The following is a 20,008-nucleotide window of genomic DNA, read 5'->3' on the forward strand; positions in this document are numbered from 1 at the left end:
AACTCCACAGTGGGGCCATTTTGTGTTAGACGTTGTTCCACATGTTTTCTGTTGAGCTCTTCCAGTCAAATGACCTTGGAGGCACTGCATGCAAGGTTGTAATTGCTGCAATGTTTTAGGAGGATGTCATGGTGTCACTGTCATCCAACGTTTGGAATTTACTGAAAAACAAATTCATTTCTTGATTGTCAATGAGCGAGTTACACAAAGCAGTAAGGATTTTGGCTCTCTTCTCTTTTTTTATGAGTTCTGGTTAGCTGTTCTGGTCCTGATGATTAGGTATTGCGGCTTTCTGGTTTCCACTTCAGTCTATCTTAATACTCTACTTTTGTTTATCCCAGTGGTGCCTTTGATTACTTGGTCCATTTAACTAAGTGTTTTGTCTTCTTGGTGTGAATTTTCCATCTATTCACAATAGATTTTGTATAGCAATTGTCTTCTACTTCTTGTACTCCAGTAATGTCTGGTATAACAGTAGTGTTTCTTATGTGATCAGAAGTCTCACCTGAACCTAAATTTGATTATCCCCTTTGATTTAATGATGATCCAGCATAATGCATTGAAAGTAATTTATTATGTGGTACCAGTTGGTATTTGATATTCAACATTTGTCCTTCTGCTGAGTTAGTCTACAGCAGAGACAGACAACACCAGTATACCATTACTTGATGATTTTTTTCAAGAGTTTCTGCAATAGTTTTCACACTCTAAAAGACAGTTCTAAAAACAATACCACAGGGACATCTTCCTAATGGTGAGGGTATAATTGTCTTTAATTTACTGATAGCTATAGTATCCAGAAATAAGACCATAGTCACTACTGCATTCCATCAAAATTATCAAAGGCCATAAAAAATGATTCAGGTAGTTAAGAATGGGGACTCTCTTGAAGAGGACTCTGTCAACTGGTATAAGAATTATGGAAAGGTCTAATATGCAAACACCTATTGTAATCTTATGAATGCCAGTTCCCAAAACAGAAGAGGAAACACCAATGCATTTCATGATATCCTAGTACTAAAGAAAAAGACAAAAACAAAGAAATGATACTTGTTTTCACTTTAGGTTTTTACTGTCTGTTGTATTGTACTCATTAAAATAGTAATAGCTAAACTGCATAGCTGGACATGTCTGCATTCATACAGTCTACATACAAACAGTTTTTTGATTCTCCTAGCTAAAACAACAGAATCAGGTCATTCATATTGTGGCCCATAAACTAGTCTCCCGGATAGGCAATCGTTTTAAGTCCTACTGAAACAGAGACAAACGTATTGCTTATAGTATTTGTTTTAACAAGGTGTGAGAATTCTGAACTCTTTTGAGACCCTCCCCAATGGGACAACACATAGAAGCACGACTGTCGCTATCTATTGAAGGTTGCTTGTCTGTCACCGAGGCAACCACAGATTCACAGCACCACAGAAACAACTACAAGTTGACCACTGCCATGCGCAAAGCCCGACGGGTGTTGCAGGGAACAGCATAACTTGGCCACTGACCTGGCCCCGACCCTGCCTGTTTGCTGTGTCTGTGTATGGTAGTATGGTAGATCCTGCTACAATAAATAACCTTGCTGTTCCTGTTTCAAGCTGGTTTTGCTAAAGTACTGAGACTCAGCCTTGTCTTTGGGGTGCAAGACACCAACTCACACGTCACACAAGGGTTACTTCTAGATTATTTAAAATTACAATGTTATGTTTGAGTTCCACTCCTGGCTTATGTTTAATTTTCTTATGTCTTTTATGTGCATGTTTTATTTGTAAATTACAGTAATGGCAAATGTTTCTGTTTATGTTATTATATACAGTATATTTATTATTTATCTAATTATGTATTCCCTATTTCTACTTATTTATTAATTGATTGGTTTCTTTACAGGCAACCTTGTTCTCTCATATTCCTTGTGCTTTGTGTGCAGACACCCAAGAGTTGGGGCCACCATTACCTCACAACTAAGGAACCGTCTGGAGTCTATAAAGGTAAGCTGGGAACTGAGTTCCTTGCAGTTCACTTAAATGCACTTTAATGGGGTAGAGATTTGTTTTGTGAGTGTTGCCCTCATTTCAATTTTCTTGTCTTTTCTTGAAAGGTTGCTTGTCATTAGATTATTTTACTGGGGCTTGGTCACTGTGAATTACCTTTTAGGCAAATCCTTTTTGATGTTTTTGGATATTTTGTTCTTTTGAATGAGTTTTATTAATAAAATAAAGATTCTTTTGTTTGCCCTGGAGTTAATGGTAATCATTTCCATTGTTGGGCATTTTTATTATTTTATGACATTGCTATTATTTTTGCACTTTTGGAGCTAAAGCCCCATTTGGCCTAATGTAGGACAAGGCTAGACAATGGAGTAGGCACCCAGACTGCCTTGGAATGTACCTTATCTAGACAGGCTGGTTTGGATGGCTTACTCCATTGCCATTTTTGTGTGCTATGAATCACAACAGTTGAGGTGTTTTTACCAAGAGTAAAGCTTTAAAATTACCTCCTCCCATGCCATAAGGCTGTTTGAATGTGGTTTTATTAAGACACCCAATAGTCCTTTTAAGGTAAGATGATTTTTATGGTTAAAAGAATTAATATTTACACCTAGCATTGACTACTGAGAACTGAAGAAATTTAGTGCATAAGAGTGATGATTAGAAGACTCGTTTTATTATTCTACTATACCTTACAAATACCTGGTGATGCCCTGTGAATGAACAGTTTTTCAGTTATTTTCAAGATACACAGTAGTTTTCTGTCAGTTTGAGTTGATGGCATGTTAATCTTTTTGTCACTTCTTGCCACCCATATTGGTGTTGTGAAGAAGGAAATTTAAATGTGGGGTTAACAATTTGTGAAGTTCCAGAAATGACAAATGTGAGTTTCATAAAGCTGCTTTGAAATTTAAAATACAGTAATCCCTCCTCCATCGCGGGGGTTGCGTTCCAGAACCCCCCGCGAAAGGTGAAAATCCGCGAAATAGAAACCATATGTTTATATGGTTATTTTTATATTGTCAGGCTTGGGTCACAGATTTGCACAGAAACACAGGAAGTTGTAGAGAGACAGGAACGTTATTCAAACACTGCAAACAAACATTTGTCTCTTTTTCAAAAGTTTAAACTGTGCCCCATGACAAGACAGAGATGACAGTTCCGTCTCAAAATTAAAAGAATGCAAACATATCTTCCTCTTCAAAGGAGTGCGCATCAGGAGCAGATAATGTCAGAGAGAGAGAGAGAGAGAAAAAAGCAAACAAATCATTAGGGATGTTTGGCTTTTAAGTATGCGAAGCACCGCGGCACAAAGCTGTTGAAGGCGGCAGCTCACACCCCCTCCGTCAGGAGCAGAGAAAGAGAGAGAGAGAGAGAGATAAAAACAAACAATCAAAAATCAATACGTGCCCTTCGTGCTTTTAAGTATGCGAAGCACCGTGCAGCATGTCACTTCACGAAGCAGCTGCACAGAAGGGAGCAACGTGAAGATAATCTTTCAGCATTTTTAGACGAGCTTCCGTATTGTCTAGGTGTGCGAACAGCCCCCCTGCTCAATCCCCCTACGTCAGGATCAGAGAATGTCAGCGCAAGAGAGAGAGAGAGAAAAGTAAGTTGGGTAGCTTCTCAGCCATCTGCCAATAGCGTTCCTTGTATGAAATCAACTGGGCAAACCAACTGAGGAAGCATGTACCAGAAATTAAAAGACCCATTGTCCGCAGAAATCCAGGAACCAGCAAAAAATCCGCGATATATATTTAAATATGCTTACATATAAAATCCGTGATAGAGTGAAGCCGCGAAAGGCGAAGCGCGATATAGCGAGGGATTACTGTAGATAACTGATTTTGAATACAACAAATGTTATATCCTACTTTAGTTAATGGACTGAAACTCTTTCTTGGGCTGATCAACTTTTACTTCTGGTATATGAGAAAAATATGGTTTCAAAATTTCCGGTCCTCTGAGGCAGTGGTCCCCACTGTGGCAACAGCTTCTTGTCCCAACCTTTTTCACAATTAGTCAGTCATTCAACCTTGAACTGATCTCATCATTCAATTAGCTAGACTTTTTTTCTTCTTTTATTTTGCATTTAAAAATCAGAGTAGTGCGAGATTTGTATTTACAACTAAATTGAGAAACATCTGAATTTTTGCCATAGCACTTATCTCTCTCTTTTGTCATCCGTTCTAGCCAGTCTACCTCTCGCCACGTGTTGGAGTGTACCTTGCCTCTGCTTAGCTGGTGATACCTGTTTGTTCAACACACATTAAAGTTATGAGGTTTTCATCCTTATGTAGGGATTTGTTGTTTACTCTGTCACCTTGTTAAAGCCGCAGCTCAAGGGGTATGTGACTGTAATTAACTTACTTCTTTGCTTTCCTTCCATTTATATACAAGTTCCTTTATATTAACTTGCATTCCACAGGAACAAAATTGCCAGCAGCACAGTTCCTGTTCCTATTCCAAGGTTAACAGTCCTCTAAGGAAGACTGCTAGTCATTTTGGGAATGATTGATTTAAAATGAGGGATATGATTTGCATTACACTGAATTTAACTTCATGTACCTGCCATTAGAAAATACACATATTTCTTGGACCCTACTACACACTGTCATAGCTTTTGGACTTCATTTGCAGCATAGAACAACTTTATCAAGTTTCTGAACAGATTTGTTTTTTCTAAGTGTGAATGATTCACCCGAGATATCCCACTCTATTCTTGAGTCTCTAAGAGCCTATTTCCAAGGGCAGATTATTTCTTTTTGCTGTCATATGTAAAATGCAATAAGACTAGAAACCTGGAACTGCTGGATCTTATTAAAAAAAAAAAACCTAAACAGAGTGATGAAACTTCAGCCTCTTCTGATCTTTCAAGGAGCGTAAAAAGCTAAAAGCTGAATATGAATTACTAACCTCACAAGAGGTGGAAAAAGCTTTTGATTAGACCCTGCAGCCTTCAATATGAAAGTGGTGATAGGTCTGTCATAACGCATCACTTACATAAATCTCCAACAATTCCTGGTATTCGGAGAGCCATTGGTTATCTTAATCGGGACCTTTCTGCAATTAGTGAAGAGTCTACAGCATCGACCAATCAGTCTGAAAATGATGAGCTTCTTTAAAATTACATACTGTATTCCAAAATATTCTTAATTATTTAAAAGTATGTAAGTGCTCTTCTCTGAACTGTTACAAGGCATTACATCAGCGCTAAATGGCAAAACCCTTTGCCCAGCTGGATTTCTAAATAATTTTTTGAAAAAAAATAATTCAACTGTCACTCTTTTTATTGACTCTTATTTTATAGTCCAGTCAATCCAAACTCATTATCTCAACACTGTATTAGGTTTCTATCACCTTTTTACAAAGAAAACTGATTATTTTACATGTGACTTATTTTACTTCTTAATTCAATGGAAAAGTATTAGCAAACATACCAGATCAAAAGTAAAATAAAAAATAGGTTCTTTTTTGTCAATTTGGTTTGTTTGTTTAATACAATGTTCTGTCATAAACTAATATTTGCCTAGATACCAAGACATTCTTTGGCTGAGGAAAAAGGAGCAAAAATTTGCCTTTGGACAGAATTTCATTGATTGGATAAAATTGTTAAATGCATCAATTCAGCTCCTCACATCCTGTATACATTAGAGCAGTTTGGACATAAACTCAGTTTAAACAAAAGTGACATATTTTCAGTTAATCTTGCCTGTGTTAAAATTAAACCTTATAATATATATACCTTATACCTAGATACCTACTTATGTGTGATAGTTTCTAGATCCTTTAATACACTTTTAAATCTTCTTTTATAATTGGAGTAACTGAAGCAACTAAAACAAGACATTAAATGTTGGCTAAACTCACACTATCAATTGCTGATTAGATCCATCCATTTTCCAACCTGCTGAATCCGAACACAGGGTCATGGGGGTCTGCTGGAGCCAATCCCAGCCAACACAGGGCACAAGGCAGGAAACAATCCTGGGCAGGGTGCCAACCCACCGCAGATTGCTGATTAGATCTCTGTAAGAAATATATCTGTTCTCTCACTATTTTAATAGCTGGATTCCTGGTTAAATTTCTATAAAAAAAAAAAAAAAACAGAATTCTATCTCCTTTTTCATTTGGAACAGCACACGCTCAGAAATTCACAAATCCTTTATTCAAATATAAAGACTACTGACAGGACACAACTGGATTTTCATATTTATGTCTGGGCTACAAATACACATATGATTTCATATTATAGTCACCAATATTTACTGCATCAGTGACTATCCTGGTTAGAAGTTGAAACCAATATTTGCCACAATACGTTTCTATCAGCATTGATCATATCCTTGCTCTCAATTACATGTTTACTTTTGCTACCTAACTTAGGTAGTCAGTCCTTGAATCTCTCTCATAGATGCTAAATTCAGATTGAGCTAAATCTCTTCACTGCTCTATCTGAAGTTCTACCAAAGGATATCAAATTATCAGCTTTTAAAATATTGTCTACCAATAAACATTGATGATAAATATATTTTCATTTTATGTTGGTATATCATTTCTATGTACTTCATGTTTGTGACTATTTTTATTTGAACAGGATTTAATAAGAGATGGAAAAGATGCCTAAAAATACTAAGTGGTAAATTACGGTTTACACCTTCAAAGAGTGGTTTGTCATGCCTTTCTCAGGCGCTCCACCAATGTAAATAGTTTCCATAAAGTTATTGTCAGCAGAATGCAATAATTCAACAAGGCAGTTAATTTTATGCTTTTAATAAATATTTTCTTGACTTAGCCTAGGGCTGAAACATTTTCCTTCACTTTACATGGCTGCCTAGTATCAGTTTTATCAGACAGAGGTCCAAAATTTGTCACTAGATTCTAAAAGGACTTTTGAATTTCAAAATAAATCTGGCATTAAAATAATTACCTCTTTTGGTTATCAACCCCAAACCAACGGTGAAACTGAGCAATATCTACACTGTTGCATCTCTATTTCTAGTCTAATCAGACAGAATATTTACCCATTGTCGAATACACCAAGTACACATGTAAGTCCACTTCTACAGATGCTTCTTCATTCAAGTCTTCATATACAGATGTAACCTACTATTATTGTTTGTGTTTTCTACAGTTATCAAATTTTAACGCCACACTTCATATTTTACAGAGGCTGTAGTCTAGAGCATGCTAAAGAATCAAGAAATCATAGACAGACACAAAAGGTATGCTGATATACCAAGGGTACAGTTTGTGAATGAGTTTGATAACCAGCACAGAATTTGCAATTATGGCTTTCATTGCAGATATTACCTTCATGTTATATATGCTCTTAAATATGAGCATCCTGTTATCTTTAGGTTGCCATTTCTCAGTAATTTAAGAATCCACCCTTCCTTCCATGAGTCACACTTAAAACAAGTTGCATCGGGTATGTTTTCTCTCAGGACTTGGTCAGAACCACCTGTTATGATTGACAGTCATCCAGAATATGAGGTACAAAAGCTTCTTTACTTACACATTATTAGGTTAATTGGAAGGCATGTCATTAACTTAACATTCATTGTCTCCAATCTCTTCTCGTGGTTTTTATACACCACAAGTATTGTTTTGTATTATCCACTATCTTGGACAACCTGGTAATAATGTATGATGCTGACCTTTACACCTCATGAGAAGGTAACCATAAACAAAAGTTTGTGCCGCCAGTTTGCAAAACTTGAAAACTTGCATACACATTGGATTGAGCTGGCGTGAGAATGTGTGTGGATTTACGGCAAGTTTACTTTTTATACATCACGATGTAAGTGTGGAAACAGGCATACACAACATTTTTGTGCATATGCACCATTTATACATGAGGCTACAGATGATAGACAGTCCTTCCACATCTTGCATCACTTCTGATATCGACCCTGTTGAGGACCAGCCTGAACAAGGCTCCCACCTGAATAAGATGTAATTTTTTGTTTTCCTTTTTTGTGATCAATTATGTTTTGCCATCCCAATGTACAGGTTCACTTTGGTGCCCAAAGCCCTTTTTCCTGTTTCCTTGTCCTATAACAATACTGTATTTATATATTAGTTATACTGCACATATGTCCTTAGCCTAGGTGATAAATGAATTATGTACCAGAAGTGGGAATTAAACCCACAACAGTACACTGAACACCTTTATTATTCAGCCATTCTGCTAGCTGACTTTACTTTACTGTGTGTGCAGACAATATACAAGTTCTTTACACGGAGTTTCTTAATATAGAAGCTAAAATGTATTCATTTGAACTTTGAATGTGTTTTTATATGTTTGGTTGACTGAACACTTCCAAGGAAAAATGATCATCTATAGTAAAAAAATAATTCAGACAGTGTTTTAAGATTTGAGGCTGAAGTAAATAGTGCCCATTTTGAATGCAATAATGTCAGAATTAAACATTTCCTTGAGGTTGTTCAGAACATCTAAGAACAGATTGAAGGAATGCTGGTTCACTTGATTTATTCAAACTGTATGGTACTGTTTTGTCACAAAAACACACATACTGTGTAATAAAGAAGGGTGACAAAATTCCAAGAGTTGGGGTACCTGCTCATTGATCCTGTTTAATGGATAAACAAAAGCCGTGACATAAATACAACAGAGCTGTTATTCAAGGTTGCCTAAGTCATCTGTGTTACATTAGTTCTATCTCTGTTGGCTATAGATTCTGGAATGAACGTCCACTTCCTGTGAGTGGTCTGAATATATATAAATTCTCCTGGAAGGGACAGGACCCCTAGAATGTGCAAGTGGAAAAGAGTTAGTGACAGCACCCTCTCCTGTTCTCGGGTGGACTCTCTTTCCTCCCAGGAGCCTTGAAGGTGTTCCCTAATGACACATGTGTGACATGTGTGCAGGAATGTCTGGATTTTAGCACAGGCAATACCATCTCTGTACTTACCAATGCAACACTTTTTGTGTCTGCTCTTCCATATCGTGTCTATTGTTATGATGAAAACAACAACTTGATGGAGGCTGCAGGCAGGCTACCTAAAGCATATATGTTTCATTGTGCCAGAAATCTGATTATGTAAATATGAATATGGGGATTACATCATTCTTTGTCCTCCAGTCTATGATATTTAAAGATTAATTGAAGTTTGAGGAGAAAATACTTCCTGGTCTCTGCCATTATACCTTAATAAACATGACCTTTAATTGTCAAAAATTGCAACAAAATCTGACTGTATACATTTTTATCTGTTTTAACTTGGTTTTGAATGCCAACAGTGAACTAAGGACAGTCTATTAATTTACACATGTGATGAACCTCTCTCTGTGCCTCCTCCACAGACTCACCCAACTAGTGTGATACATTCTCTTAACTGTTGTTGGAAAATTGTAGTCCTATTCCTTTCCACACTTCAAGCTTCTGTATGTATGCTCTCGGTATACTGGTTGTGCAGCCATTAAAGAACTTTTTAGAAGTTCACCTTCATTTCATGCTCACTCTTCTTCACTGGTTGTGCAGCCATTAAAGAACTTTTTAGAAGTTCACCTTCATTTCATGCTCACTCTTCTTCACAGGCTGTTCACCCCTCAAAGATGTATAACATATTAACTGTAAAGTATTGTCACCCATCCACACAAGCTCATGAACTGACAGCACTGGCTGGAAGCAGTGTAAAGTAAGATGGAGTCAAAAGGTGAATTGTAAGAGTAATAACAAGTTTAATAAACTTTATTTAACAAGTTAAATAAAATACAGGACATAAGACAAAATTGTAGATTGAGAAACATAGCAGGTCAATAACAGAATATTTCATAAATCCTAAAATGTACAGCATAAACCAAAGTCAAAGAACAAAAAATAACAATAATTATATATATATTTTTTATTTTATTTTATCCACAGTCTCAAACCCTAACCCTAACCCTAACCCTAAACCATCTGGAGGTCAGCTGAACGTGAATCATAGATCTATATCCCCTCCTACACACACTCTTAAACCGCTGACTGGCTAGGTATATCCTGTGCATAGCCCAGTCAATATTTGCACAACAATTGCTACACGAGTTGCCGCTATAATGTCGAGTGAAAAAATTGAACAGTGAATCAGCATCAAATTTCTCACGAAACTGAACAAAACCGCCACAGAAACTTATGAAGTGATAAAAATAGTGTATGGTGATAACGGTTTGTCTCACACACAAGTTTTTCAGTGGCACAAATGTTTCAAGGAAGAACAAGAAAATGTGAAAGATGTTCAATGCCCAGGTTTGGGGTGCTTTACCAAGACAATGCTCCCGTGCACAATGCTTTTTGGATAAAGCAATTTTTGACTGACAAAAACATTATCCTCGTTCATCCACCCTATTCGCCCAGTTTAGCTCCCAGTGATTTTTACTTGTTCCCGAAAATCAAAAGTGACCTGAAGGGAACACATTTTTCTTCATTGGATGAAGTGAAGAAAGAAACGGCAAGCCTGTTGAAGATCCTCAAGCAAAAAGATTTCCAGCACTGTTTCAATCAATCAATGGAAGATGCGTATGGAGCAGTGTAGAGATCAGCGGAAGTGTGTAGAAGGTGACAATGTTTAGAATGCTGTAATTCATCAATAAATATATATTTTTTAGCAATCTGATTATTTTTGTGTCTCATCTCGTATAACACTGACTTTTAAATTCCTGCACTAATGATGTCCCATGTCACACACTCCTGGTTATCCTGACTAATAACAATCTGACAATAATGCATAACTAACAGCAAAAAAGACAGCACCCATAATAAAAACAAAATGACAAAAATATTTATTTGTTTCAAAAATAATGTTTTCAATAACATACTATATTAACAAACCGATCCACTGAATTCCTTGTCCTTGAAAATCACCAAAACAATATCTTTATTACTTTTATTGGTCAAGGAATATTCTGTTAAAATATGAAACAAAGTGCAGATCATCACAGCTGTTTCCTTTCCAATATGTATCTCAAAAAAGACGGCTGAACTTTCTAAATTGGTGAACGTCCTTTCTTCACCCACTCATAAATTACGTCCCTCCATTTTGGTATGCACTCAATGGTCTCCATAGGTAATGAGGTAGCACTCAATTTTCAAATGTTGGATTCTGATTGATCTACATACAAAGGGGTAAGCAAATGTCTACCTTCTATACTATTTTCTCTAACAGTTTTATGCTATTTTCCTTGGTTTCAGTGTCATAATCAGTTAACAGATTAATCTTCATTATTCAGTAACAGCTTGAAATGTTAACACTATCATATAGAATACAGAGATATTGTAATTGGAATATATATTGTCGCAATAACGAGACATCACACAGATAAAGGTTTGGGGCAGCCACCCGTATAATGAGGTATCCTGGCCGCAAAGTCGTATGTTCAAATAAAGAGCACTGATGTGCTTACAACAGAGTCCACAACAAGACTGACACATAGGAAAAACGGTTAGACTTTTAAAGGGGGAGACAGGAAGTGAGATCATATGGGTCTGACTCAGGTTCATCTGCCATTGGTTCGAGCCCAGAGGTGTCATCACAGGCGCCGGAGCCGGTAAGGTCTTCTTCCATTGGCTCGGTCCCGGAAGTGACGTCATGAGAGCCAGGTGAGAACTGCCTTCCCTCGAGCCCTTTAGCTGCCTCCCATGCGCACGTGTGTGACCATATATATTGGAATAAATATATATATATATATATATATATATATATATATATATATATATATATAATAGATATTGGAATTATTGCAAGTTAATTGTTTATTTGTCAGATTCAGAAAATGAATTAATGCATTAATGACATATAAACAACAGACAATCATTGTGTCCCGGCAACCCGCTTAAGTCATTTACCTGGCACTGCTGAGGTCACTAAATAAATTTCCTAGGTGGAAAAAATAGAGTAAACTGTGGATGAAAAAGGCACACTGACAGCAGGCAGATAATATTTTTTTAGTTCTCTTTATTTTATCCTCAGAGTCACAGTAAGTAGAGATTCAAAGAGCATAACTTATTGCCGCAAAGCTCATTTGAACCCTGATCAAAAGTCAGGAGGGGTTTTTTATACTTCAGCATCTCGTGATTAATAAGACAGAAAAACATCCTTATCATCTAAGTAGAGTTAAACAACATGTCTGTTGAGCTAAGCATTATCTGTGTTCTCAAAACTGAGCACAGGAGAGACGCCTTGCATGAACTACATGTACTCCCTGCAGCCTTGTGACCTTGTCCCTGAGACATTCACTTTGAGAAAGGAAAAAACAAGAAACAGCTTAGATTGTATTCATGTGGGCACTATTTCTCCTGAACCCTGGAATAACATATTTTTGTTAGTTCATAAGCCAAGCTTCTCTCACTGGCAAGTTACAAAATAGTTGTTATAAAATTCTAATTTACTAAACACACAAGATACATGGTGCTGAGGAGAACATTCTTCTTCTACAAAACCCACCTTGGGGTTGTGGAGCAACCCATGCCAAGTCCCAAAATATTAGTAATAAAAACATAATCTATGGTCTTACCAGTGTAAGAAAATTTGGTGGAGAGAGGTACAGTGGTGTGGATTTTTCATACCAGACAAGCACAGAATTAGATTCCTGAGTATTATGAGGAGCTTCAAAACATTCTTATTTATTTTGTAGGAAAAGTTAAAGTTTAGAATATTATTTTAAAGATAATATTTGAAAGATTTAGAGTGAACTATTCTAAGGAGAAAATTAATGAACACTTTACAAAATGCCTGTACACTATAATCTGTGGATCATCATCTTTCAGCTCTGCTATCAGGCAATAAACAAAATTGTGCTATTAGTTTTGCACTCCTTCTTTTCACTACAAGTATAATGGCCCAGTAGTTTTTAAACAAGTACCTATTAGGAACAAAAACACTTGTAAATCCCCACCCATTTATTCCCTAACCAGAATCTCAGACGATGGGGGAGATTTCAAAGTAAACAATGTACTTGATAGAAGCAATTTCACATAAATTTGTGAACAGACCTTGTGTGAAACAGTTATAGATGTGTAGATTCTCAGACTTTATGTACAAGCATTACTTTAAAACCAATTTCAGTACTTAGAATATAATGCTGCTTTGTTAAAAATATCAAATAATCCTGCAAAGACATTTTTATTTCCAAATAAAAAAGAAAAAAATCAATGAGCTGAAACATCCCATTTGCAGTCCTGTCCTAAGGGATGAATGCAGTCAATGTGATTGGCGCATATTAGTTCTGGTATGTGATCATATATTAGCTAGATTATAAAACAGAGGTGATTAAAACATTCCCCTAATGAAAAATACCACTTTACTTTCATAAAACGCCCCAAGCGGAACTGAAAATGCTTGCCTTGCTGGCTCATCGAGTGATAAATGGAAGCACTTCAGTTTACTAAACTCTTTCTTCTTGCCTTTCTCATTTTGTATAAAGAATCTGATAAAACCTACAGTAGCATGGAAAGCACTGAAAAAGAAATGACATCTGCCAGGAAAATGATTGGTGGAGCATCTCTTATTTTTCTAACTTTTTTTACAGATGAAGATTAAACCCAATCCTTCACCCTATGTTTTTTTTAAAATGGTTAGAGATGATTTTAGTATATATGCAAATATGCTCAACATTGCAAAAAATAAACCAACATCATTCAGAATATAGAAAAGAAATTGGCTGAGTGCTTTAAAACCCCATGATCATGATAATATCGTACACATACTGTAGCCACGCTATGCCCCACAGTAAGACATTTATTCTATCTTTGCTTTATTTGCAAGAATGCAAACCCAAGAAAATGTTTTGGGAGGGAGATAACTGTAAAAGTTGCTATATAAAGATGCTATATAAAGATTTATATGTTTTCTTCAATGCCACCTTTCATATAAAATAGCCTTGAATTTTAAGGAGTGTGGGTGGTAGTGGTAAATTTGTTAGCGCTACTGCCTCACAGCTCCAGGGGACTGAGTTTGAATCATGGCCAGGACACTGCATGCGTGGAGTTTTTACATTTTCCATTTTTGTTCAACAGAGTTTTCCTCCTACATCCCTAAAATGTAAAAGTTAGGTTAACTGTCAACTCTAAATTTTACAGTGTGTGAGTTAGTGTGGGTGAGTGTGTGACCCCTGTGATGGATTAGTACCTTATCCAGGTTTGTTCAGCTCAGAGTCTTTGAACTTTATTAAGCTTCAGCGGTGGAAAACTGTTTAATAGATAGGCAAGTGAAGAGATTACAGTATGTAGGAGCACTATAACAATAAAAAAGTAGAGGTCATTTTGACATAAGAACTTGAGGAGTGGATTCGTTTTTTGAATGATTACACAGGCCTTAAATTTACTAATGAACCAGATTAAACCCTTCTTCAAAAGTACATTTTCTGCTCACCAGCTAAAAAATCTTAATGCAGGGATGGAACACGATTAGGGAATTAAAATCACTTTACATAAAACAAATAATCCCCTGGACTTTTCAATGATCAGACTAGGAAATTGCCAAATGAATTGAGTAATAGGAAATAAAGAGTGAAATTGAAGATGTCTATACGGGCCAGCTTGTCTCATTGGATTTTCAATGAAAAGTAATATGGTCAATGATGTATCTCTTAATAGGATATTCTTCATTTGATGCATAAATCTTTATTGTAAAATGGGATACAGTGTGGTCATTCCACAGCAGGGATACTGAAAATGATCAAAACATTTGCTATCACACCACAATAGATCTTTATGTAACTACTTATACATAACTTTACAAGCATCATTTTTCTGATATTTAATCTTCTCATATTAAGCTCATTGATTGGTGAGGGTACCTTTACACTGTCATGTGGTGTGACTGAGCAGTAGTTGGCAGTCTAGGCTCTGTTGGTATTAAAGAAGTAATGAGTGCTAGCATCTACACTTGATATCTAAAATATAACTACTGTATATCTACATTATCCCAAGCAGACAGATTGGCATTTATACTGTACATAGTACATACAAAGATGGGGCAGCTCAGTGAATTTGGGATTTGCAACGCTAAATCATACATTTAACTGCTGTGGAACGAGCCCCGGATACAGACAGGCAGACATGTTAATTTGCACCACCACACGCTTATTTACAACTATTTACAAAAGTCTTGTGCCACACAAACAAACCCCAAGGCTCCCCCAAAGTCCAGGCTTCTCTCTCTCAGCCTTCTCTCACACGTCTTGGGCCTCTCCTTTGCCTCCTCCCAGACCTCGTCCTTCTCCTCACCCGACTCCAGTCCTTAATGAGGGGAGGCGGCTCCTTAAATAGGCAGGAGGTTGATGACCACACCCGGCCACCTGCCACAGTACTCCCCGACAAGCTAAGACCCCTAGGGGCCAGCGGCCCATCCCGCGAGGGCAGGTCTTCCTCGGTGGTAGGCCGACACGCTTTGGTCTAGGGCCCGGTCCTGCAAAGTAAAAAGAAAAACAGGGGGCGGAGACGATGCCTTGACATGGCCACTCGGCGCCCTTCCACCGTATATGGGCCAACGCTCCCCACTCCGACCGGCACCCTGGTGCTTGTGTCCTCGGCCTCCCCTTCCAAGACCTCCGTGTTCCCCGCCATGGGACCGCCAACGGGACCGCACACGCTCCTGTCCCCTCAGCCTGCTGCGGGGTTTCCCTCTGCCCCTTCTCGGGACGTGTGCGCCCAGCAACACGTCCCTTCATATCGGAGGAGTCGGCTTTCGTTCTCCGATTCCTCCTCTTTTTTTGGGACACTGTGACGGTTTGGCTGTGCCCACAGCAGAAAGACAGATCCTGTCCCACCTGCGTCAGTACGGGGCCGGTTCTACTCACCGTCCCCGCTGTACCTCTCCGGTAGGAAGATCCAGCGTCGCGTCATTCCGTCTGCGCCAGCAGCGCCTGTCCTGACGCGACTGCCTTCTAGTCCGGCTTCAGCTTCTCCGCTAGGAGGGCACATAATTCTGGTGGCGGCGATCCAGCGAGCAGGAGGCAAATCTGCAACCTCCGCAGAACCGCTGCCAAGGAGAGAAAGTCAGTCGACGGTGAGCTTACCTGACGATCAGTGCCACTCGCCGACTGCTTCCCATGGGCCCTTCCCTCCGGCCCAATCGGGTTTCTCGCTGGCACGAGATGGACATTGCCTGGTCCCGCCTCCATCCACTCGCTGACAGGCACACAGGACACGCTATCCAATCCCGTGCCTGTCACAAGCAGGGACTTCCAGTCCATGGCCATCTCGTCTCCCCTCCCAATACGGGAACGAACCTCTGTATTGCTCCGCGGCTGCTGCGGCTGAGTAATCGGCAGCCTCTCCTTCCCGGCAGCACCCTTTGCTGCTGCCGCGTCGTCCAACCTCAGGAACATGGCCCTTCGGTGGACCGGTAACGGACCGAGGTACGAGTCCTTCTCACGGGGTTGTGCACACGCCACCCCTGCGGCACGTGGGTGGGCTCCCCTGCTGTGCCGGGCCGTCCACAGACTTCTTACTTGTTGCAGGTCCCCACCTTGTACTAGGCGGAGCATCCTGCCAGCTACGCCACTGTGGAACGAGCCCCGGACACGGACAGGCAGACATGTTAATTTGCACCACCACACGTTTATTTACAACTATTTACAAAAGTCTTGTGCCACACAAACAAACCCCAAGGCTCCCCCAAAGTCCAGGCTTCTCTCTCTCAGCCTTCTCTCACACGTCTTGGGCCTCTCCTTTGCCTCCTCCCAGACCTCGTCCTTCTCCTTACCCGACTCCAGTACTTAATGAGGGGAGGCAGCTCCTTAAATAGGCAGGTGGTTGATGACCACACCCGGCCACCTGCCACAGTGCCTATGTTCAAATTTTGGCTTGGTTGCTGCCTATGCAGCCTGCATGTTCTCCCTGTGATTCTATTAAAGTTATCTGGGCACTCCATTACAAGAACATACTCATCTGGTGGGGTTATTGGCCCAATTAAGGTATTATCTAACCAAAGTCTTCTACCTCTATTATGTCTTTTTTACTGCAGTAAACCTGTTGTATATTTGCATTGTTATGCAAATGGATAAAAAATGTATTGAAGGTATTGAAGGAGTACAAAATATACATGAACAACTGTCCAAAACATAAATATACAAATTATTAAATATCAGAACTCAGAAACACAGGTTTTCTCCTGTCACTAGATGTGGGACATAAGGTGCTGTCATTTTATTCATGTCCTAACCTTGACAATGGAACTCCTCTGCCAACATGTGTTGCATTATTGTTATGGAGGTATACTAAGTCCAGATACCATTTCAAGGAGTCAATTTTCACTCAGCATATATTGGATGATCACCAGGAGATCTTAATATGCAACACAGTTGTTGTAGAATATGATTTTGGGGGATCCTAGATAGTTTTCAAATTGTCACATTTGTTATTCCCCTTCCATTAATGGTCTGTTATAGAACTCCCTTGTTGTTGGACCTCTTTGGATATTTCCTGGAGATATGCTTTCATTCCAGCTTTGTTGTTGTTTTTTCTTCCTTGGGGAGGGGGATCATTTTTGTGTTATGCTATATATATATATATATATTTATATTTATATTTATATATATATATATATATATATATATATATATATATATATATATATATATATATATATATATATATATATACGTATATATATATTGCCTTGGAAATTCCTACAATTTTTCATCATTTTTTCATATTTATGCTTCTTATTATCATCTTTTTGATATATGGATGTTCATATCTGTTAGGTCAGCTCTAAGTGGAGGATATGCTTTTTCTGCATATGTCTTTCGTGCTATATTTTTTCACAATTCATAGTCAATATACATGCATACTGTAGAACAAAGTGGGCATTGCCCATTCTGCTAGGCACACCAGGCCTATTAAGGCAGCAGATTTAGCAGACATCCAAACTTGCATTCCAAACTAAGTGACTGAACTCCAGCTGGTACCAGGATTAACCTGTACCTCATTTGATAACAAAGGTATTGTTCTGCCCCACATGTTGTTAGCTGTTAGCTGTTATTTATTGAGCTGTGCTCTCCCTTCATCTTGTCATTTATTAACACATCAGTCAGTCACATACCACACTCACAGTGGGGCTATAAAAGTCTATGAAACTCATGTTAAACACGTAGGTCCCATAATAATCATTTGAACTTGCCTATGAGCAGGCCCTGATTTTGTATCTGGAAGTGACTTTAATCCAATCTTGAGAGGTTCTTTCTACCTTTCTACATAAGCTAGTTGCACTCATCCCATGTGCAAAATTCTGGACACTCACTGATCTCTCAGGAGAATTCTGAGGGCACTCTGAGGATATTATGCCCTCATACTCTCTGAAATGACCTTCTAAAATATCTGTCAGAAGCTAAAAGCTGATAAGCCACTCTCTTTTTCCTTGGGGAGCTGAAACAGTCAGTATCTTCTTTTTGTGGACTAGAAAGATGAAAGCCAGTCTGCCACGTCAACGCTGTGTGCCAGTAGACTGAAAAGAATTATTTTAAGAAGGGAGTTTCAGAATTTAAACTCTTGTGCCAGAAAGAGTAATGCTCTTACCTTTGATACTACAGACGACACAGCAAATGGCCTAACAGCAGAAAGCAAGCAAGCAAACAACACCACAAATAAAGGATCATGTAGCAAAGAGAAGGAGTACACTCCAACGTAAGAACAATCCTCCACTTGAACAAAGCAATAACTCCGCACAACATCAGACATCATTTTTAAAGAACTGGCACCATAAAAGAAATGATTTGTGCCAAGATAAATTAGAACTGTAAATAGCAAATAACCAGCCAGCCTTCCATGCTATGTGTTAGTCTGTTTAGTCTGTCTGTGTCATTGATATATATCTAGTTATCATATTTCTATAATCCTTGTGTTTATCAATAGATTGTATTATTCTGCTTCTTAAAACAAGTGTGTTTCAGTTACTTCGATATAAGTTTGAAGGCTCCCACTACAGAGAAAGTTAAGGTAAATAAAGTATGAGCCTTACCAAATTAGATAATTAATTACAGGCACTGCAGAAGGCAAGAGAAGTAATCAAATAAGTGAGTTAAATCTCTCTTCCTTCCCACATTATAAATGTCCCTGGGTAGCAAGTTAAAATTTATTTTCCTTTCCCATGCTATACTACTGCATTCATTTGATATATTTTTTATCTGTTTAGGTAAGGATGTAATTATTCAGTATAACAATGCAGCACTTGTATGTGTGATGATCTAATGCTGTGCAATGGGTTATGGACATTCTTCGTGACAGTTTTTGATTTTCAGTTTTGTAGTAAACAAATCCACATGGAAAGTACATTTTGAAGTCAGCTCAAATAATGACCAATTACAGATAATTTGTGCCTAGTACAGCATGTGATGTTGACTTTGCAGTAAATAAGGCTCACTTTCAGGTTGTGAACATTCCTTTCCCTTTTTTATGTACTGGTGATCTTTTTGCGGATTTCCAAAATCAACAATGCAAGTTTGAAAGCAGACATTTTCCAATGAAATTGTTTAAAGTACTGATCATGAAGACCATATTTTTCTGTTGCAACTTTTTATTTAGTTTTCATAACCTGCCAGAGAGATTAGAAAAAAAAATCTTGAGTGTTATAGTCTTTCTTCATTTTGCATCTCTGTTCTGCATGCTTTGAGAAACTCTTTGGTCTCAGATAATAATTCTCTAAACCTTTTCATTATGACACCTGTGGTTGATCTTGTGGTGTCAGTGTAAAGCAAAAGATTTTTATTTTTGTTTCTTTATAAAATCTTATAATCATCAAATCATATGGAACACGAAAAAAGTATTCATTTTCAACCTTTTTAATATGGAGCTGCCAGTTATCTTTTGCCAACACAACTGAAATGACTCAGCCAGGTAAACACAGGTAAAGACATCTAATAAGTAGGGTTGTTTTTCAGATGAGGACAAAACATTGTGCCAGACTTCATCTGGTCAATGTTTATTCTGTAGATAGCAAACTAGATGATATTCCAAGATGTTAACCTTCTCTAAGAGACATTAGACACTTATGAGTTTTCTGTTTCTTCAAAATATGGC

Source organism: Erpetoichthys calabaricus, chromosome 2, assembly GCF_900747795.2.
Source record: "Erpetoichthys calabaricus chromosome 2, fErpCal1.3, whole genome shotgun sequence".
In the NCBI taxonomy this organism is placed as follows: Eukaryota; Metazoa; Chordata; class Cladistia; order Polypteriformes; family Polypteridae; genus Erpetoichthys; species Erpetoichthys calabaricus.